At 41.3% G+C, this 23343-nt stretch overlaps 2 long non-coding RNA genes across 2 annotated transcripts in view; one reads left to right on the plus strand and one right to left on the minus strand.

Annotated features, from left to right (window-relative positions):
* The window catches only part of LOC121108605, a 50318-nt gene that overhangs the window by 5778 nt on the left and 21197 nt on the right, over positions 1-23343 (plus strand). The window contains exon 2 of the long non-coding RNA XR_005843244.2: positions 14590-14649. This is a non-coding gene — a long non-coding RNA (uncharacterized LOC121108605). The remainder of the gene's footprint in view (positions 1-14589; positions 14650-23343) is intronic.
* LOC101748116 lies at positions 901-22041 on the minus strand. Its single transcript, XR_210874.5, has 7 exons — positions 21987-22041; positions 8978-9010; positions 7025-7514; positions 5689-6917; positions 4518-4607; positions 2897-3750; positions 901-1658 (listed from the first exon to the last, which is right to left on the minus strand). It is a non-coding gene; the product is annotated as an uncharacterized LOC101748116 (long non-coding RNA).

Raw genomic sequence — 23343 nt, forward strand, 5'->3', positions numbered from 1 at the left:
TGAAGATGTAGGAAGGTTTTCAAAGAAATCTTGGGTGACCAAAACATAGAATAGCTGCACAGGAACTTCTGAGCCAGCCTTTAGGTATGGGCAAGAGATGACAAGCCGGATACCTCACGTGGTGCCGGTTGGATCTGTAGAGGCACCTGTTCGCACTGGGAAAGCCTGCAAGGGCAGAAAGCAATGGCATTCAAAGAAGCTGGCTCTGGCCATCAGCCAGGCTTGTGATGTAGGAAGGGTAGGCAGGTAGTAGGGTGTGAAGGAGGTCACTTCTCAAAGCAAAGTTTCCATGCACAGTTACTGAGGTAAGACACATAGACATCCCATAGACTTGCAAACAGTGAGAACGTCCCCTTCCTTGAATAGCTACAACACCAAAGGACAAATCTTTTCCTTTGCTGTAAAGCTAGCTATCTCTTCACTACAGAACATTCATTGCGGCATCAGCATTCTTATTTGAACAGACTTGATCTTGTCCTTAGCCCAGTCTTCACAGATCGGAAGCATGGGATTGTCTCATAGGAACAGTATGGGTTCCCATGCAGAGCCTTACATGTGTAGTAATATAATAAAAAGGACTTTCAGGCAAATAGATGTTGATGTTTGTAACACTTCCTTGTATCAGCACACACTTGTCCATGGGTCAGAAGTTCTTTTCAAAAAAGGTTCACCAGTACTTTCAATAACTTCTTAATTTGCAGGAGAAACTTTCCAGCTGAAATGCAAACTCCTATAAAGTGAAATGAAATCTAGTGATATGGCAATGGACATGCTTCTTTTATATAACCTTGACAATATAGCTGAAAAAATGTTGGAAGAAAAAGCTATGTAGAAAAAAAAGAGTTTCCCATGATCAGACTATTTCCAGATTATCCATTTTCTCCAGTCCAGACAAGATGATCTCGTTTAACTTTTATTTGTTAATGATTTGTGCCTCAGATTTTTCATCTCTAAAAAGCACATGCCAGCACCAGGTCCCAGCTTACATCACTATCCATGGCTACTGTTCCTCTGCATTTCCATCATAGAATAATCATAGAATTGTTTAGGTTGCAAGGACTACAACTCCTCTAGTCCAACTGCTTTGCAATGTGCAGGGACACCCACAGCTCCATCAGGTGCTCAGAGCCACTCCACCCTGACCCTGAGTGTCTCCAGGGATGGGGCATCCACCACCTCTCTGGGGAACCTGCCCTGGTGCCTCACCATTCTGATTGTAGCAAACTTCCTTTCTGATTTTGTAGCAAAATATCCAATCTAAATCTCTCTTTGTTTAGTTTGAAGCCATTTCCCCTTGTCCTATCACAGCAGACCCTGCTGAAGAGCCTGTCCCTGTCTTTCTTACAGCCCCCCTTTAGATACAACAGGCCGCTCTCAGGTCTCCCGCAGCCTTCTCCTCTCCAGGCTGCACACCCCAGCTCTCTCAGCCTGTCCTCGTAGGGAGCTCCTCCATCCCTGATCATTTCCGTGGCCCTCCTCTGGACCCACTCCAACAGGCCCCCGTCTCTCCTGTGCTGAGCACTCCACCTGTGGACGCGGTGCTCCAGGTGAGGTGTCCCAGCGCAGAGCAGAGGGGCAGGATCCCCTCCCTGCAAATGCTTTGGATGCAGCCCACGATCCGGCTGGCTGGCTGGGATGTGAGAAGTCCAAGTCAGTTCCTATGGATAATGCCAGCAGTGCCAAGAAAATCAGACAATAACAAAAATATAATATTTCAAGCATAACACCTGACTTTGACATCTTAACAGGAGGCAGGTAAGGAAATACCGGAATTAAAGTTATCCATGCAATTTTAACTCTCTCCTCAACAATAAAAGTACTTTTTAAATTATGTCCCACTATTCAAACTAAGCCAAGAGTTAGTGGTTATCCAGTGTGCTTTTTCTTCATGGCACTCTGTTCTTATGGCCAAGCTCTCACATACAAATAGCATTTAATTCGTTTTTACAACATTGTTCAGAGGTGACATTTTTACAGAGTAGCCATTAAGATTAATGTAGAAGCTACAAATTGATTTAGGTGTATGGGCTGAGGTCATTCATTTTGCATATATTAAATGTGGTGTACACATTTAAATGCTGACCCAGGGCACCATGACATATTCCACGGAACAAAGTTCTCAGGTGAAGGCAAGGTTGAATGGGGCTTTGGGCAACCTGATCTAGTGAGAGGTGGCAGGGCGGCTGGAAGTAGATGATCTTTAAGGTCCCTTCCAACCCAAGCCATTCTGTGACCCTATGATTCTCCAAACCCTTCCTTTTTCCTCCTGCTTCATTTCACCCATCATCCAAAATCACCACGTTCCTCAGCCTCCTCCCACCACTTTACTCCTTCCTGTTGCTCCCCTTTTATGTGCCATCCCGGAGTCCCTGCTCCTTATGCCTCTCTTTTAAAGAGGGTTTCTGAGTCTTCCCCTCCCTCATCACCACCCACTTGTCTGGCTCTTGTCCTTTCTGTTTTGGAATACAGGAATAGTCTTCACATTGTCTCACCCCAATGAATATCACTGGGAATGCAAAAGAGACAGACTCCTGGCTCTCATTTCAGATGCCTGGCCCTGTTGCACGCTGTGGAAATCTATGGCAGAAATTGCATGGAAAGACCTGATTGAACTTAGGTTGAAACCTGCTCGGGGAGGATGAAAACTTCAGAGGTTCAGTTGCTAAAATGAAAGGAATCTCGTAGTTGTCTATCAAGCATGTGCAAATTCAGCTTTCCAAAGACATAAAACGTAGCCAAATTTAAGCAGATTTTCAGAAGGGCAAAAAGGGATGTCTCTGATAAAAGGCATCCCCCTAACAAGTTTCTGCTCCAAGGAAGAGGGGTGCCAAGGCTTTTCAAAGAAAAGGTCACAATTGTTTTTTTGACTTGGACAAAACAATGAATTTTTCCTTACCTTCATTATTGGAAACGGCTGAGTTTGTGGACATTCTCCAAAAGCTTCAGCCTGAGGCAGATACCTGGCATTAAAATTTTCATTCCAAATGGTTATAGTTTGGCAACGTTGTATGCAGTTGAAAATAGGGTCTACAGTGTGAGGGACTGAGCTTTCACTCTAATGCAGAAGGTGAAGCTGCCAGCCCTACCTTTGGTCACATCCCAACACCTTGTTTCATCACCTGTACTGCAAACAGAGCAGCAGTGTATGGTCAGAGTAGGGCTGAATGCCTTTTTAGGGACTGTATTCTTTCCAGAAGCAAGTGGTTGGGATCTGTACTGAATAAATGGATTAAAGTGTCAATGCAGTCTTTAATGCAGAGGGTTTTCTTAGTGTATAGGGGTTTCATAATATAGACGAGTTTCTGAGAGTGCAGTTTACAGAGCTCCTTTCTGAGTCCTGCTTGCCTGCATTTATGTGCATTCATCCTTTTTAAATGAATGTGGTTTTCAGTTTACTGACAAATGTGTTAGCAACAGCTTATCCTGCATTGTCCTGGTTTCTAACGAGCTCCAGTTGGGCTGTCATTACCATTAACTCATCCATCTATTTTCTTCTTTTACTGCACCACTACCACCTCTCCCTTGCTGTGTTCTGGAAGGATGAATCCACGGATACAGGCTGCCCCCCAGGGCAGATCTGGAGCGGCCGGGTATGGATGCTGTGCAGTGTGTGATTTTACAGAGATCTCCTATTCTCCAACATGCCGTTCTCTTTGTGTCACACACAGTCCCTGGCTTCTTGGCTGCATTTCATGCACCATGGCAGACACGAGGGGTCATTGGCCATAATCTGCAGGATCTGACTGATTCCTGGAAAAGGCAGAGGAGTCATAAGTGGCTAATGAGCTCCAACTGGGTTGCAGATATTTCACATTGGCCGTATATGAATCAGAGCACAGTATCTCCCCCCGCGGCCAAATCGTTGGCTGCTCAGAGTACTTCAGAACAAATGAACCATGGCAGACATTTGGGCACCCTCTGCTGCTGCTGTAAGACCTATCTGAGTGCTCTCTGTGTTATTTTTTCACCACAAAAGGACACCATCACTAATGGACACTGCTGCATTGGATCCCCTTGGAAAGATATGTGTCCTTCACATGGAGTCCAGCACAGTGGATGTTATGGCAGGGCACACTGCCTGTGAAATACTAGCTCTGTTTGCACAGGTGTTAGATGGCTTTAGAGCCTGGATCCATGGATGATGTGAGTGTCCAGGAGGTCTATTGTGGTTACAGAGTCTGATGAGAGGTGAACACTTTTGAAATGAAATCCTCTTTAGAACTGCTGAAACTTTCAGAAGGAACAGTCCTCATTTGCATTAAAAGATGTGCTTATTACTTAAGCTATTTCACATGTTCTTGTCAATCAGTGGCAGAGAAATATCAGACCTTGGATAGATACTCCTATCCTAATTGTTAGCTTCCTGGGACATCAGAGAGGCAACGTGCGCAACTGTGATAATCCATGGCTGCCTGGATGGTCTGAGGAATGGGCCCAGTCATTTACTGTTGTAAAGGTCCTGGAAATTACTACACAGTAGCCCATGTCTGCTCTGTGAAATGCAAAGTTATACTTACTGCTGGGAAGATTAAAAGGAGTGAAAAAGTGGCTGGTGGGGCACAGGCGTGCAGGTAGCGAGGAGCAGGGAGTGGAGAGTGTTTCCTGTGCTGGTGGAAAGAGAAGAGAGGAGGCAATAACAGCAACAGCTGATTGAAATCAGAACTGATTAAAATCAGAAGAAAGGAAGAAAGCAGAATGAATAAAACAAGAACTGATCAAAAGTATAATAAAACACAACTGGTGCAGAAACACCAGCCTTTTATCTCATGCCCCAAGTGAAAACAAGCTTGTTTTCCAGCAGAAGGAATAATAACTGGTTGTCATTTTGAGAAGGGCCGTGCGGGCCAGAGGGTGAGCAGCGCCCGCAGGCAGAGCAGCAGCTAGGTGGCATTGCCGGCTGCACTATTTCCCTTCACATTTGCTCCGAGCAGGGCTCCATGCAAATGCTTTAAGCTTGGCTTGCCCAGATATTGTTTTTTTTCTTCTTTCTTTCCTTTTTTTTTTTTTTTTTCCCCTAAAGGCTGCTGCTTTAGGTTAAAAATGAAGAAGACGAATTTTAGTCAGAAGCTTCATCAGGACTCAGAAAATTCCAAAGTGACCTGGTGGTACAGCCTGAGGGGCGACTGAAAGCTCAATTCTTTCCTTGCTGGGTAATTCCAGCCTTCTCTGGACCACAGGTGTTCTATAAGAGTTGCAAAGATTTTAAAAAGTTAGTGCTACTGTGAAAAAAAGTCCAACACTGTGGTGCTACAAGGAGAAGAGTTTGGTTTTACCCATCTGTCTGGGAGAGGCGATCTGTACCCGACTCTTCTGTTTGCTTCTCTAACTAGCTATTACTGAATCAGTAGTAGAGTAACAGCAATAACTCACAAATGGACCCTTCCAGCCATGCTGAAGTCCATCACTGGTTCCCTGAGGGAGGCACTGTCACCAATATGAGCCTGTTCAACTGTGTTGCTTTTTAACACCACTTTCCATGCAGGCATGATTTGCTTGTTTGCGTACTTCAGATCTAAGGTGGTGATTTCCCAGGATCATGTTATTGGTCAAATCCTGGCCCTGTCTCTGATACAAAAATATATATTTTAAGAAACTACCTCTTTGACAACAGAAGTAACTGCTCCTGCGAGAAGCAAATGTTAAATAAATGTTACACTCCATCTGAAAAGCACATTGCTGTGTACTTACATTGCTTTCATGTCTCTGCTACAGTTTCTGTCAGCTACCTTCCCCATTATCCATTCATAGAGATCCTTGAAGAACCTGGGAAGGAGAAATATGTTCAAGCACCAGTTGAGCACCTACCTATCAGCTGTGCCATACAGGGCATGTGCTCCCAAACCATCCTTTGCTCCACTGTGCAAAGCTCTGTGTCCTGGATGCCTCCTGCCTTTGATCCTCCAAAACAGGATGACAGCAAGGAGTTGGCTTTTGTCCTGGCCTTCATCCCTTGACTTCATGCAGAGTAGGGAGGCCCTAAGGGCCAATAAAATTCCTGATGCCCTTGCTGGTGCCCACAGGGCTCTGACAGCTTTCTTGAGGGGTCAGCTGCTGCTCACAGATCTTTGCAGCAGCTCTGGGGACCAAGAAGATGATTGTTTCTCTTAGCTGTGTGACAGAAGCAGAAGGGACCCACGTGGAGCATCCTCAGCAACAATAAGCTAAACAATAAGCTATTGGCTCCACATTTAGGATATATTTTATTCAATTCTAACTTAAGCACGCCCACCCGTAGTGCGAGTCTAAGCCACATCACGGAGCTGTCTGCTTTGTGCAAAATGGTGTCACCCAGTAGGACTTCTAGAGAAAGGGTAAGAAGTCAGTAATGGGTTGAATGCAGAACTGAAGCCAAAATGAGACCCCAATGGTCTTTGAGTCACAATGTATTAAGTATCATGAAAAATGTAGTGCTTTCCCTATCCCACAACTCCACCCCCTTGAAAACAGCCCAGTGGTACACGCTACATGTACTGCATGGGATGTGCTGAGGGGTCCCATTCTACCACTTACCAGGCAATCACTCAAAATGCAAACCCACTCCTTTAAGTTAGGGCCAGAATTGTTACACAAACGGAACGAAATACAACCAGGCTCCAACAGAGGAGCAATCTGGATGCAATCTGGTCCAATACAAAACAAATAGCAATTTCTCATTTATTGAAAGATTTTCTTGGCAATGGTAATGAAATATCCTTTCTCCCCTGTGCCCCTGAACCCTCTGTGAACAATCTCAAACTCATCTGTTCCAGGTTGCAGAGGAAAGGTCACTGCTCTGCTCGCATTGCGTCCAGAGGAGCACAGCTCTGCTCAGGGCAGCTCAGAAGGCTCCTTGCAGTGGTGCCATCCCTGGCCAAGATCCTCTTGCTCTTCCTATGGTTTCCAGGCAAAGTTTTCGCAAGTTTATCACCAATTCTGAGCTAACAAATTAAAAGGAAAAAGCAGAGCAAGAAATTCATCTCACATAGAGAAGCTAACATATCTGCAGTGGGATGTACTCCTTATGTTTTTGCTGTGGCTACCTCACCTCAGGAGATAGCATAATCCAGGGTGTGAAATCCAAAGAGGAGGCAGTGCTTCCATGTGCTTGCTGTCTCTCTTCTTGCTGTTTTCCCCTCACCAGCTCTTCACCTTCACTGTTTCCTCATAACACAACTCATTTGCCTTTAGCTCAGAAATATCTCTCCTGGCGTCTCTTCCCACAGCACAGCATCCTTCCGCATGACCTGTCCACTGTTTCAGCTGTTCTTCCACAAGAAACCCTCTTGTAAAGTTAGCTAAACCACACCTCTAATCAAGGCTAAATTCCTTTCTTGATCCAGGCTAGGAATAAACTCAAATCCTTGGTTCAACAAACCAAGCTGCAGTGCTTCTATAAGCCTGTCCGTGGGTGCAGTGCATGCGTTTCTTGTGCTCCCTTGCAGGCTGTCCCCTGCCACCAGCCCTGCTGGGTGACACTTGCTCTCCAGGGAGCCTTGTTGATGTCCTTAGCTCAGAGTGAGGTCCTGAGGTCTGAACTGGAAAGCAGAACACAGTTTTTTTTTTACCAGAAATCCTCTGTGTCATGCTCTTATTACATACTTAAATCATAGGAAACTTTTATCACTTTCAGTTGGTGAAGGAAAAAAGTGTTCATTTTAAAACCCCCAAGAGATGTGCTTTGGGCAGTTTGGTATGAGGATATGAATAAGCACTTTTTGGAAAGATGTGAGAAGCAGCTCTTTCCTCATACTGCACCTTGACTCGTTACTTAAAATTGCTGTTTGAAATGTTTGTTTCTGCAAACTGAGATCTCGTAGTGTTAATCTCTTACTCAGAGATACTTAAACCCTGAACTCTTTGCTCACTTAACTAGGCTGGAGAGAGGCTGTGAATGATTCCCCTTGAAGAGGGAAACTCCCTGCTGCTGGCTGCAGCTCAAGCATTTACTACAAGGGGGAAAGGGTGCACATCTGTGCTGTGGTGGGGCAGCGAGGGCCATAGCCAAGGCCAATTCTGTGTGCTTGGCCCCCCAGCGTTGCAGCTGTACCTCATACCAATGACACAATACTCTGTGAGCACAGCAGTGAAATGGCACAAACTTGCCACGGCAGCCCTTAGGCGCTCTGAACTCCCAGACTCACTGTTTTTCTCCAACAATTGTTGAAATAGATCCAAATATATTATGAGAAGAGATGTTGCATCAGTTTAAACAAATTGCTTTTAGGGTAAATGTTCATTTTTGCATTCAGGCTGGTTTGGAAAAACATGTTTGTATTGGTTTTCTTTTCAAATGTAGCCCAGGGTGAAAAATAACTTTTTTGGTTATTGAATGAAAAAGTTCTTAGTTACGAGGGATAATTGCTTCCAATCCATGTTGGTCAGAGTTAACACTGAGAGACTCTTAGCCAAGCTTGTTAATGACTATGATATGCGAAGAATTTCTGTTTCCAAACTAATACAAACCAAAGATTTTCCTTACCAGCATCATAAAATGACCGTGACATCTCCCAGGGAAGAAAAGGGATGCGTGCCTGCAGTCTTTATCAGTTAAAAGTCTTTGCTTCTCATTAGTTTTTTTTTTTTTTTTCTTTATGCTGTCAAACTGAATCAGAGTCTTGGAAGAAAAACAAGTTTAGTCTTTGTCCTATCAGCCTCTGCAGTGATTCCCTCATTTTGAAAGTGTGACAACAAAATTTTGTGCAGTTATTCTTGTGTACTGATCAAAATCTTTGCCTATTGCTTTTGAACAGTGTGCACACATACATTTTTAGTTCCCCTTGCTGTGTCATTCCTGCACCTTGATGAAATACTACCTCTTTTTCAAGGATAAGCCCACAGTATTTTTCTTGTTTATTCAAATTCCATTTTGCCTCTCAGATCTTTCAATTGTGACCAGTGTTGATCATGATAAATAAAAATGAAACAAAACAAATCAAAGAACAAAGTGAAACCTTCCCACATCTGAGCAGTAATTTATCTCCTCCATCGATATGCTCACCTTTCCTTCTGTCTCCTTAAATGTATAAAGGGGCTGAAAGGAAGAGCACGAAGGAAAATAGTTATGAAGCTGCCTTTCTTGTCTCAGTACCTCTCTGGTTTTGGAGCTGTGCATTATACAGTAATAATCATTGGTGTTGGGGAGACCGGTGCTCAGTGAGTGGGCTGTAAAATGAAAAGCCTTGGGTACGTCAGTGTGTAAGTGCAAACACAGCTCTATGGGCTGATGGGCAATGATGCAATGGGGCATCCCATTTTGTTGTCACCTATGTTCTGTGAATGTTGGATATTTGCTCATTTTTTTTGTACAACAGGAGAGAAAATCTTGCTTTGGGGCAATTAAGGAAAGAGAGTAGACTGTTGGCCAACTCTAAAAAGGTAGACAGAAGGGAACTAGAAGAGTCCGGTGAAGAGATTGTTGCCTGATCCAATAGTTGCAGATAAGGATCTATTGAAACTGGAGCATGCATTACTTTTTTAAATATATTTTTATTATTTTTTTTATTTTTACAATAAATTTAATTTGAAAACAGAATGTAGAAATATTCCTATGCAGTAGTTTTGAAGTGCCCAGAAAGGTACTGTGGCACGTGCTTTGCTGTGTACCTTTCCACAGCACCTTTTGAAGCTTAGAACTTTCAAACCTGAAAGGCTTATGTGGAGGAAATCCCCGTTGCCCTTCATATCTTTGGGAGTGAAGAAGAATAAGTAAACATGTTTCTCTACCTGATGATGGGGCTGAGGAAGGAATAGGAACATGAAGGGATACTGATTAAATTTCTGTGGTATTTGTCTACAGAGGTATTGATTATAACTCCCTTCTTGTAAATGTCTGCTTAGTGCAGAGATTGCTCTTGTCAAGGCTTTGGTCATTTGCTGCGGAGCATTTGGAGTAGCCAGATTAACTGGCCAAGAAGCAATATGAGCCACAGTGGATTTTATTTCCCACCTCCAGGGAATTAAAGCTGTCCCACTTTCACCTCTTCCACCACAGAGCTCTTTTACCCCACATGAAGAAGGTCAGTCTGCTGGAGAATACAAGTGCAGCTCAGAGCCCTTGAACACTGCCTGTGGCTGCAAAAGGAGGAAAATAGCAAAAGGAGCCTTTGGGGCAAAAGGATGACAACGGGGCTTGAAAGATTTCAGGATGGATGGTTAAGGCAGATGTGTTTCTCATGGAGGAGAGTGATTCCTAGTAAAGCAGCTGGGAGATTTCTAGGAATTGCACATTGATATCAAAGATATTGCACGAGGAAGTTGTGTCTGGATTGTCCCTGGAAGAAAGAGAGACATTTCCGTTCAAGTCACTAAAATATTTTGATGGAAAGAAGAATTATACAAACAGCATGTGCATTCTATGCTAAAAAAAAGCAAACACCCTGGGCCAGGAGGTCCTACTCTGCCTTTCTCCTCTGTTCAACAGTAATGTGACCTTTTTTGCTCCTTGAGATATAGAAGTTCGGAGTTCCTAATTAAAACAGTGCTTGCTGTTTTGTTTGGTTTATATCACTGCATGTTGTGACAAAACTTTCACTTTAAAACAGCAGCAGCCCAAGACTGTCATTTATGGCAGTGGATTATTGGCAAGGGTTTATTTTATGCTCTCAGCATTTATTTTGAATGCTTAGGTTTGTGGTTTTATTTACTTTCAGTGAAACACATTTCAGCTGTTTTGCTGTTTTGCAGTAGTTAAACTTCTGCCCAAAGGCTGTAGGACATCTGCTTTTAAGGCTTAAAAATGTTTGTGAAATAAATTGGCTTCCTTTAAAACCCTTACCTTTGTTTACCTTCCTCCTGGAAGGTTGCCCTCTTTCAAAAGATGATGTGGTTTGGGCATTGTGGATATATAAAAAGTGTAATTGTGTAATGCTGCAGTTCCTGCCCCTTCCTTCCCCTCTGAACTTGCCATGGCACAGAAGGATCTCACTCTCATCCTAATATATTTCAAACCACTCTTGGCGACCTGGGATGGCCTCCTTCAGAGAGCACAAGAGTGAAGGTGGAGTCTCACCTCAAAGTGTTGTCCAAACTTATGGTCCAGGCCCCAGAAGTGGTGTTCCTGTTTCACTGGAAGCAGTTCCAGCTCTTCTGCATTGCACTTCTTTTTGGTATTTTTAATCTCAGTCTTATTTTTTAAATGGAATTACCACCTACCTTCCTGCCTGCACTTAATTCCATGTGTATGACCGGTTTTAGTTGAATCACAAAATTCTTTGGTGTCACTTTCCCTTGCAATCCCTGCTTTGAAGTCAAGGAAACACAGGATCCCAGAGTGCTTGAGGTGGGCAGAAGCTCTGAGTCCACCTGGTCCAACCTGAACTCAAGGAGCAACCAGGAGCATGCCCAGCCAACTGTTGAAGATCTTCGATTAGGAGACTCTACAACCTCTCTGGCCAATCCATACTGTGTTATTGAAGTCCACATTTGATATGTTTAATTTCTGTCCTGCTAGCCACCCTGTGCTGCGTTGTGAACTGCTAAAACCTTGCCGCATGTTCAGAAATGAGCTTCATTGTTTGCTCACGAGCGCACCAGTCTCAGCTGGTTGACCCTGAAACCATGCCATATTTTAGAGGCTAGTAACTGAGTGGCTAGATGCCTAGATGCCTCATCCATTAGCTAAAGTTTGAGCCTCAAAACAGTGTTTATTAGGCAAAACAGAAGAAGTCCTCTGCACGTTGTCCATATGACTAGTGCATTTGCTCAAGTAGAGGAAGTGCTTGGCTTTACACGCTCCTCATCTTGACGACATGTGAATCATGGCTTCTCTGCTCTGGAGAACATAATCATCCTGCTGCCTTGGAAAAGAACTGTTTGTTTTCCCATCTGTTGAAACGGAATGGTTATGATGTAGGATATATGGGGCCAGATAAAGGCATTGTTTTCAGAGTTGTGACCCTCTGCCCTACAGAAGACTGACAAAGTCTGAATTTTAGGCACAAATATATTTTTATTATTAACCAGTTAATGAGCCCCTCCCATAGGGCAAAATGAATTGAAAAGAGGTTTTTTTTTTTTTTTTTTTTTTTTTTTCGTAATCAGACTTTGGTCTTTCCTAGTGGGAGGAAAGAAACAAACTCATTTAATGAGGTCCCTTGGGGTCTGTCAATTACCTCTTGCTACATTTCTTGTACTTTTTTTCATTGGGACAGAAGTTAGAAGGGCAGAAAGCCCTCCTGGAATGGCTGCCCTAGATGGACAGTGGATGGACTTACTGAGAGAGGATGGCTCTGATGTGTGAAAGGTGGATCTTCAGCCCCAGCTCCTTCACTCTACCTGCTCACTCTCTAGTAGATATATAGCCAGTGACAACTTCTATCCTCATCTATTATTATTCCCTGTATCCGGTGTCAAGGCTGTCCCAAAGACCTCCAGGCTTGCAGCTGACATAGGGCTGACCCTGCCAGGACAGCACTCCTGGAGGCTGCTGTCTCTGTGGGAGAGATGTGGTTGGGGCTAGAAACTCAAAGAAGGGAGGAGGGAGACTGGTGTGTGTTTATGGCTTGATTTCTTACCAAAGGTTTTTACTGATGGATGCTGAGTAAGCTCCTCACTTTGGTGACCCCATTTGCAGAGGGGAATGGATAGATAATTAAAGAGTCTTTTCCTCACACTTGTCTATTTTTTTCCCCATCTAGACATGGCCTGGGGAAGGTTAACCGGTATAGAACTGAAGTGCAAAAGCTCTTCATATAATCACTGGTTTGGCAGACTGAGAGGCCTCAATCTCGATAACACAAATGCTTGTGCTCTTTATTTTTTATTTTTCATTTGTAGTTATTTATTTATTTATTTATTTATTTATTTATTCTATTTGAACTAAAAGGTGTCAGAAAACAGTATTCTCTCTCTTTCTCTTGTTATCTTTCTGGCTTTCTTTTAGCACTGAGGCAAAGTGGGACTTGGGCTTTGTAGCAATGGTGGTAAACTCATGAAGTTTTAACCTTCTGAGACTGCAAACTGGGAGGAGGGATTTTTAACCTGTTTCAAACCTTGTCAAGGACCGAATTTAGCAGGAGATAACAAACAAACTTGGGAGGACAGAGTTGTAATATCTTCAGGAATTCCTATTTTTTCCCTTGAATAGCTGAGAAACCTCAATAAGCAACCAGAATAACTTCATAAACTGTAAGACCTACACTTTTCCTCTACAACACAACAGCCAGTCTTTCCAGAAACTACTTACACATATTAGATGCTGAAAAAATATACACAGTACTGGAGAGGGTCACAACCCCATTTACAGGTGAAGAAACAGCTCTTTTCTTAAGTATAAATGGGAGAAGCGCCTGTTGTGTTTCTATAAAACTCATGTTAGCATGGAGGTCACTGATGTTCACTGCACTTAAAGAGCGCTTTCAAGACTTCAGATTATCTCCAACATGCTTAACAAAGAATTTCTTAGAGCTTCCCACAAAGGCTCGTAAAACTTTATGTGACAGCTTCACATATGGTTAGAGAACCCCAAAGACACTTTGCTTTTCTGCTTGGATATTCTTCCACTGATGTTTCTCTTAGGATGTTTCATTGCTTAATTTTGGCAAAAAGGATTAATTTTATGTACTTTCATTTTTTCCTCTGAGTAACAATGATAGAAAAGCATGATTTTCATTAAAATCACCCCATCCCAATTCTCACACTCGTCGCATGCTTCTGATCTGCTTTCACAACATACGTTACTGATTTCTTTTCAACCCATGTTTAAAAAACAATGACTCTGGGAACAGTACAAAAATCTGAAGCTGAACTGAAGTTCAGGCCTAACTTTAATTTGAAGGGAAGAGTGGTACCTATGACTTAGTAAGTTTTGTGGTCTGTTTTGCTCAGTGATTTACAACTGATAGGAATCAGCCTTGTAGTATACTGGGGTTATACATGATGAAGAGGGGACCACATTATGTGTTTACGAAGAAACTTAAAATCGCATATAGAAGCCATGGCGTACAGTACAGTTGCTGTCATCACATCTATAAATATTCTAAGCATATTTTTCTTCAGTTTCAAATAAGAACATAGGCTACAAAATCTCTCTCCTGGGATTACATGCTGCATTTTGACAGTCACAGCCGTGCAGTCCCACACGGAGCTCCAGGAATTAGGATTATAGTCTCTTTGCTGGGCCTCAGTGTCATGGCCACAACCTCTTTCCACCAACCAGTTCCTTGTAGGTGTAGGTGTGCCCTTGCATGCTTTAACTGTAAAACATTTGAATGAGAAAACCATACCAGTGCTAATTTCTATTTTAATTCTAAATGATTGCAATCGTCTTCTGCAAGTTGTATCTTCCATTGTTTCCATTGTATGACATATAGAAAATCACATCAGTAAATAGTACTCAGAGGGGAAACGATCAACTATTGATCTTATATTTGATCCCAAACAAGCATTTCATGCAACCTAAGAGCAGCTGGAAAGCATCATGGGAGGATATTGCAATTTGAGGTTTTGATGTTACCATGAATGTCATGTCACATTGCAAATGGTAGAACTGCACACTGACAAAAAATATTTACAATTAGGAATGTTGCAATCATATTTTTCTTTTTCTTTCTTTTTTTGCTGTTGCTGAAATACTAAAGCCTAGTATTTGAGAATTGTTTTTTACTTTCACAGAAATCAACAAATTTGGTGCCATGCTTATAATTTGAAATGTTTGCTATGGGCTTGGAAGAGGTAAGTATATATATATATATTTGTAAAAAAGCATTCAGATTCTTAATCGACTGCTCAGACGTCTCTCATTTAGAGAAATAAAGAGTTTCTGTAACAAAGAAAAAAATTGAAGTTTTTTTTTTTTCTTTTTTTTTGGAAGGCCTGAAAATCTGAATGAATGCATCTGTGGCTTTTACTTTTATAGATACCATGTCCATGTGGTACTTTTCCTGGTTAGGAGTTCTTATTCACTACTGATGCAAAGAATTGTCTTTTTTCTCCAGAGAGAAGCAATGGTAGAAGACACTGTTAGACAGAAACTGTACTTGGTAGCATTATATTTGTTCAAAAAGCAGTTTTTTGAAGCAGATTTTTTTGTCTATGTAGCATGTAATTAGTATTAATTATAATTATGATAATTTCTATAATTTCTATGAGACTTGTTTAATAAAGGAGGAATACAGTCTTCCTCCATGGGAAGGGAAGTTAGAAGACTGCTGATGTAAGGAGAAGAAAGTTGCTCCATTTTCTTAGCCTTCATGATTTCAGAAAGGGTAGTAAACTGACAAACAGGAGATTGGTATTCTGCAGGAATCCGTTCTGGGCATTTCATGTTTTTGTAAATGACCTGGATGGAAGACTTGAATGCATACTAAGTAAATCTGCAGATGACATGAAACTGAGAGGAGCTGTTGATGCCCTCAAGTGTAGAGAGGCCTTGCAGTGAGATCTTATGAGGAGCCTTATGAGGAGTGGCTGAAGGAGCTGGGATTGTTTAGTCTAGAGAAAAGGAGTCTCAGGGGAGACATTATTGCTCTCCCTAACTGCCTGAAGGGAGGTTGTAGTGAGCTGGGTGTTGGCCTCTTCTCTTGTGTAACTAGTGTTAGGGCTGGAGGGAATGGCTTCAAGCTGCACCAGGGAAGATTCAGGCTGGACATTAGGAAATACTGTTTCTCTGAAAGGGTGGTCAGGCTCTGGAATGGGCTGCCCAGAGAGGTGATGGAGTCACTGATCCCGGAGGTGTTCAAAGAGCGTTTGGATGTTGTGTTGAGAGACATGGCTTAGCAAGAACCATTGGTGATGGGTGAATGGTTGGACTGGGTGATCCTGTGGGTCTTTTCCAACCTTAGTGATTCTGTGATTCTATGATCTTCACAAACCAGATGGCAATTCCCACAGCATGAAGTTTAACTAGTATGTGCTGATTCTGCATCTGAGATGGAGTGCTCCACGTGTATAGACTGAGGCACAGGAGGCTGGAGAGCAGCCCTGCTGAAAGGAGCCTGGGGGTTCTGGCTGTCAGCAAACTGAGTATGAGCCAGCAGTGTGCTATGAAGCCTAAAGGGCCAACAATACCCTGGGTGCCTCAGGCCCAAGCACTGCCAGTGGGTGAGAGGAGGGGTTGTTTCTCTGTGCTGTGTGGCCTGACCTCCAGCATCAGGAAGGGCTGGGGGGTTAGGGAAAGGCTCTGTCCTTGAGGGCAGTGGGCATGGATCAGACTGCCCAGGGCACGGCCCTGAGCTGCCAGAGCTCAAGGTGCATTTGGAGAATGCTCAGATATAATGTGGTGGTTATGTCTGCAGCCTGAGGCTGGGATCAGTGATCCTCGTGGATCCCTTTCAATTCAGGATATTCTGTGATCTTGTGATCCTGTGATTAAGATTCTAAAATTCAGTATTTGTTCAGCAAAACCAATTTGTGTAACAAAGCCAATATGAACAAGACTATCTCTGTCCCATTTTGCAATAATATTGTAATGATCTCTTTGGATCAAGTTACTTTAATCCAGTTTCTATGATGTAAAAACGTTCAGCTAGACCTGTTAATAGGAATACTCCATAGCCTTGGAGAGCAATTCTTATCTGACTTCATATTTTTAATTCCATTTTTAGCTGGAGTTTCCTTGAAGGAACACTAGTATGTAACGTTAGCTGTTTAATGGAGTGCAGTGTTGAGATTTTAAGCAATAACCATCATATCTAGTTATGCCTTTGAGTCTTTTCTTTAGCTTAGGGTATTTGAATACATAGCAGCATCTTAGTTTCTTTTAATTGAACAGGATTTTACTTGAAATATCATGTAGTCTTTTTGCAAATTTTCAAAATCACATTATTGTCTTTATGATCAGCGTCCTTCTGTTTACTTATAAATATCTGAGTATAATCTTTAGGGCTCCAAACAACTGATTACTACTTAATATCATTGCTAAAGGCTCCCTGACATGGTTGATTGGTATGCATTGCCAGTATATGAATTCTATCATTGTACATAATCAAACATTTTTCAACTCATTATTCTTTGTTCCTTTTTTTGGGCTTCATAACAAAGTTTGTGCTTTGCTGATTTTGTTAGGATCAGTAAATGCTATCCAGTAAAAGTAAATAAGCCATTTAGCAAGCCCCAAAAGTATGACAGATCTAAGTGGGAATGTGGATTTTGCTTTTGAGTAACTATTGGTAACTGCATTGTTTGCTTATGTTTTCCTTGAACTAGTCCAGCCACGATTATTTAATTTAACGTAATTTTTTTACTGGACATGGACATTTAAAACTTTTTTTCTAATTTGAACATTATATGATGCTCAACAACTCTGAGAACTATTCTTTGCCCTTAGAGATACTATGTACCAGAGCAGACTTTTACCTTTAAGAGTTCTCACTAATATGAGACAAATGTATGCCTGAAAGAGAAGCTTAGAAAATGCTGGTTGATTTGTTTGTGCATCTGCTGCTCTTTATCAATGGCTTTGCATACGGATGCAAGCAAACAGGACAAAGTAGAATGGAATCAGAGGTTTGTGCCTACAAAGAAAGGAAAATCTTGTGGTAGGGAGAAAAATAGGCAGCCAAGTGCTTGTGAATTGCTTGGTTCAGTGAGTGCTCCTTATTCATCTTTGCATGTCTGATGTCTGTCTCTGGGAACAAAATTCCCATGGGACCTTCCCTAACACTGCTTGCAAATGGGTGAGAATATATCTGACTTTCCAGAATCCTTACAGGGCAGCACTTGCATAATAATTTGTTTGAAATACATCCATAGGGGATGATTGCTGTGGATTCAGACTAACACATCCATTCGTGGTGGGTATCAGACTGCTGCCTACCATAATTCACCCTACTCCTGTGATGTGGTATTTCTTGCATGTCCTTTAATAGGTCTATGTCAGAAAATAAGGTTGTTTTTAAAATTGGTTCTTCTGCAAAGAAGATACTATCTATATTAGTGCTGCAGTAATCTGTTTTCCGCTTTGATTTAAGACTTCTGATAAAACCTTTTAATTACATTTCAGGAGAAGCTCTGTGTTCTTTCATGCCATGCTGCTGCTTCCCATAGGAGCATCCAGCAAGCCAGGCCTTTGCATATACAGCACCTACATAGAAAAAATAAACAAAGAGCAAACAAAGCCTCTAACAAAAAAAGTGCTCTCTTTTCAAAGGTGCTGTGCTGCTCTGTCATTTGTCTCGGTGAGTCTGGCTGCTCCAGAAGGCTGGTGCAGGGCATGCTCATGCTGGGTGTAAATGAAATGCATTCACCACAACACGGCCTGCACTAATTTGCCACTCAGGGCCTTCAACCAAGTGCTTCCTGCTTGTGGGGGTGGAGGTTGCTCACCCCTGGACCTCTGGGAGACTGAGAACAAGAAGGATCATTCTTTCACTTTTAGTGTTGGCCTACGTTTCTCAAAGATCACGATGCAAAGTGATTTACATTCCTAAGTAGCAAGGAATGTTTTGTGAAAGTAGGATGTGGGAGCAATTTAATGAACAGGCCACATTTTTGTAGCATCTGAGAAAAGAAAAGCTGTTCACTAGGGAAAATGTAAGTGCAGCCGTAACTGATTTCCAAGCAAGTAGCCTTGCACAGGTGGCTGAAAGCTGACCTGTGGCAGGTGCTAGGACAAAGTGGCTGTAAAAAACAATTTCTTTGACTGTGTTTGTTCTGCCTGAGAATGCTCATATTTTAGGTATTTATTCTGCCCACATCATTTAATCAAGTAATCATGTGCAGTTCTATGTGAACCAGAACTTTGTTCAGGGTTTGCTGTTCCCTGTTGTTACATCCTTCGCAGACTATTGGACTTGCAACCCCATCTGCTCTGCTATGGAGCAGTGTTCACCTTTCAGTGGCATAAAACATATGCTTGCATACCTACTTCTTCTTCTTCACCAACAAAGCATACTGATCCTTAAATTAACAGCAATAAAGGTGCACAATTTTTCATCATCTTAATTTCAGTATCTTTTATAGACACAACAGTTTTCCTGCCACAGATTTTCTTTTCCAATATTATGCAACAATCAACAAAGATTGCTTGCATTTGTCCTTCCATAAGTTTCCTAAGATGCTAAATTGGACAAAAATGTATCATATTTCCAGGTTTCCTGCATCACTTTGAATGAACATATATTCTAGACTATTCTGTCTTCTTGATGATAATATAATTAATCACAGAGAAACTTACAAAAGCTTCATCTAGTTTCTTAGCTCTAACAAGCCTTCCATCAAAAGGTTTTCAAATAATTACTTAAATTATATGTATGAATGGAACTTTCCTAAAGTCTTACATCGTAACGATTTTTAACAGCACTAATGGAGCAACAATTTTGCTTTGTTTTAACAAATGCTGAGCTCACTGCCTTATTATTCTTGTTACAAAATCCTCCAAGAATTGTTCAAATAATCTTCTAAACAGCTCCAAGAGCTGGAAGTCTTTATCAAAACTTCAATGGTTTAGGCAGAGATTTTTTGACAAGGTTAAAACGAAAATGAGCAAGGTTAATCTTGCTCGAGTGCAGACATTGTTCTGCATTTCTCACACTTGGTTTCTCTTTTCCAAATACTGACTTGAGTGAAATGGCAAATTGTACCCTGAACTGGCAGGAATGTTTCTGATTTGCCCACAGGCACTGGAGTCTGCCCAGCAATGTGTGGCCTGCTGGGAAGCAAGACGTGGTTTTCTGTTAAAACACACTTTAATAATGGAATAGTGAAATTCTTTCTGTTGTTGTTGTTCTTGTTGCCTCTTTGTCTTATTTGCTTATCAAAAGAGTCCTTTAATTCTTTCCAAAATATCTCTTTCAGTGCAAAGCAAAACACTTTTAGATGTTTATTAGTATCAGCCTTAAGTCAGGAATTCTCTCACTGCTCCAAAGGTTGGGTCGAAAGTTCCATGAAACCCTGTGACCTATACTACCATGCAGCACAGGTAACCAGGTGCTACACAGCAGGTTCCTGTAATTGCAAATCTTGTTATTTACATTGTGAATTATTTTTAGCTTTCCTGATTCAACAGCTCTTTGATCTCAGTGAGCAATTACTTCTGTTTCAGTAACCATACAAGCAGCTTGTGTATTCTCTTAAAACTCTTCCGAGATGAAAACAAAAGACATTAGGCACATCTTAAAAACCAGGACTTACTTTTTGTATTTTGTGGGCTTTGCCTTTTTCGGATTTTATCCTGGAGGCTGATCTGTATAGGCACTGCATGTGTGATATAGTACAATAGGTGTTTTGTCTGAGAATAAATACATGGTAGGATGCTTCTGGTGGAAAATCAAGATTATAAAAAAGTATGCAGAGAACAAGTTCTCATGCTGGAATACAAAATAGAACCCTGCATGTTTTGAATTTTAATCTAACCTCAAGACAGATTAGATGTTTATATGTGTAACATAATGGTGTCTATTTAAGGCCAAAGCTGATATGGATGGTCATCAGGAGAGATTTGTCTCTTTAGAGAGAGTGGATATAATGTGAGTGCAGGCAAAAAGCCCATGGGCAAGAGGCCAGTGTGCAGTGCTGCAACCAATGAGGAAAGGAAATCTGGTCAGGTCCATTCTGGAGGTCCCATGTTAGCTGCATTACGTCAGGGGTGCAATGTGCAAGCTATGCCAAGAGTGCTGTCTGGTCCAGCACCCATTACACATGTGCATTTGCAACTCAAGTGTCTGATTTCTGTGCATCTACAGGATTTTGTGTGCACATCTCCAAAAGAAAAGGTACTTTATATTCTAGCTAGTCATTAAGTTTGCTTGCTCTCCATGCTGTTGTCTTACTTCATCTGCGTAGACAAAAAAAGCATTTTTGCATACAGTTACTTCTTGTGATAAAGCAATGGAGATTTCCTTGCTCAGGGACATGATTTAGTGGAGGGTTGTTAGAGTTAGGGTAGTATGGTTAGGTCATGGTTGGACTTGATGATCTCTAAGGTCTTTTCTAATCTGAGCAGTTCTATGATTCTATGATTCTATGATTTCTGCATCTCTGACACTCCTTCAGCCAGTTTGCATAGTCAGATGCAGTGGGGCATAACCTTAAAACAATGTATGAAAGTCCTTAATGTATCAGTATTTTGAATTTGTAAAAGTGATATTTTCAACAGCTACTTTTAGAAATTTAAATCAGAAACTTACTCCACGTATAACAACAACTGGCTTTTCTTGATAGCCTAATACCTGTTGCAGGCTTTGCTTTGTAAGACTGTTGACTGCAAAAGCACCTACAAATGTTAGAATAAAAATCTGACATTAAGACATACTTCAATAGTTGACAATTCTTATCTTTTCTGTGTTGCTATTTGAACATGTGCCATATTTGACACCTTTTCATGAAGTGCTTTACCTCTTTATGTATCTGTTAAAAGATTTAGAATGGAAAAATTCAAGGTGTGTCTTGTGTGAAAAGGCACACTAATAAATTCCTGCTGCTTCAGCACATTATTTTAACAAATATATTGAGTGGAAAGACTGGCCGAAGATTTAACATGCTACTTAAATTCTTACCACCATTATTTTCTGAACTTTCAAATAAAAGCAATGTAATATGTATGGATGGATTTTGAAATATCCGTTGTTGGTTCAGGTGTTCAAATTAAGATTTCCCTTCAATCAAAACTTGGCACTTAATCCAAACTTCCAAACATGAACTGGAAGACGTTTTTCTCTCCTTTTAAAAAATGCATATATATATTTTATCACATCACAAAACACTTTACATAGTACAAATATAACCTGTTTTACTTTGCCCTAGGGCAATTTCCATTCTATAGTAAAAGTTGCTTTATTATCTCAAAACCATATAAAACATGGTGAAAACTGTTATTCAGCTAAAATACTGAAATAATGTGTGTATTTGCAGCACCAGATTTGTGACTTCCATGGCTAAAAATACATTTAAGAACTTCCCCTGTATATAAAAGAGCTGCGAATAAATCTAAGAGAGATAAACTCCAGCAGAGTGACTACTGAGCCTACATGAGAGAGGACAATATTCACTGTGTGCTTAGACTGTGAGGAAATAGTGTTTTTGAAGAATGGCTTGCATGCACACTCAGCTTCACCTCGACACCAAGTACTCACCGAAATCAAAGTCCAGTTCCCAATGTGATCTTGCTATTGTGACTCTGGGAGAGGCTCTGCACAGCTCTGCTTGCGCAGCGAAAGTACTTCAATTTCAAAAGCCCAAGGCCAGCCAAATAAATCCAAAATTTAAACACTGAGGTCAGAATGGCTTGACTCAATGGACGTGAAATTAAAATTTGGCAGGAAACAGTTTTTCTGTCCTGCTATCCTTTTCTTCCTAAATATTTAAACATACTCCTTTTCTGTGTTGGGGTAATACCAAGATAATTTGAAACTTTTTGAGAGATAGAGAGGAAAACACTATTCTCCCCATGACTATTATTAAATATCCTGCTTATAAGCCCTGCGAGATGGTTCTTTCTCTTTCTGCAGACATGGTCATGCCTGGACAAGGGCAGCTCTGTAGGATCCAAGGGCAGGGCAGCAGAGCTGTGAGGGAGTAAGTGTGTGGGAATGCTGTCAAAATACTGGCAGCACATCACTGCATATACCCATCCAGGATTTACGCCTTGTCTGCCAACTACTCCTGTTTCCCAAGAAGTCATTTTCTGGGGGCATCCAAACCTTTGCTTCCTTACTTTGTCATCCTTATTATGGTAAACTATTGGATAAGGAGGAAAAACAGAGAGTTATTCTGCCATTTCCTACCAGTTTAAATCAATTTCTCGCCTCTTATGTATCTTTAATCTCTGCTGGAGAACTCCAGGCTTTGGAATTACTTTCTGGGTACTTACTATGCCTTCATGCCTGACTGGATCTACAGGAGAATGTCAGCATATCTCCATCACAAAATACAGCTTGTGTTTCCAGCAAGTTTTTAGAGAGCTGTGTGTGGGAAATATTTTATTTAGCTAACATGGATTTTATAGTTTGTATTCAACTCACAGTCATTCATCCTCTGTTGTGCCAGGACTTTCTCAAAAGCTTGGCATTCTGATTTTCTTCTTCCATCTTTTTAATTCTTTTCTCTAATATCTTCATTGTGTAATTTGACCTGTTTTCGACCTTAGAAGAATGGACCAATGTGATCATGCTGTCCAGCTTTCCCAGCCCTGGGGGGTTACAATGGCCGTAGTTCCTGTTTCTCCCTTTTTAAAAGGATTTTGTTTTCTTGTTCATTGAGTACTTGGGTATAAAACACTGTAATTCTCAAATATTTCCAGTTACTTCCAGTTCCAGTTTCCAGTGTTAAATTTGATGTTAAAATCTGAGATTAAACTGGTGATGAAACGCTAATATAGACGTTTACATACCCTTGATCAGATTTTATAAAATATCATCAAGGCTAAAATTCCACGTGTTCCACATATAGCATTAAAAGTCTCTAGGTGTCTTGTAGCAGCAGCCAGGAGAA

Source organism: Gallus gallus, chromosome Z (assembly GCF_016699485.2).
Source record: "Gallus gallus isolate bGalGal1 chromosome Z, bGalGal1.mat.broiler.GRCg7b, whole genome shotgun sequence".
NCBI lineage: Eukaryota > Metazoa > Chordata > Aves > Galliformes > Phasianidae > Gallus > Gallus gallus.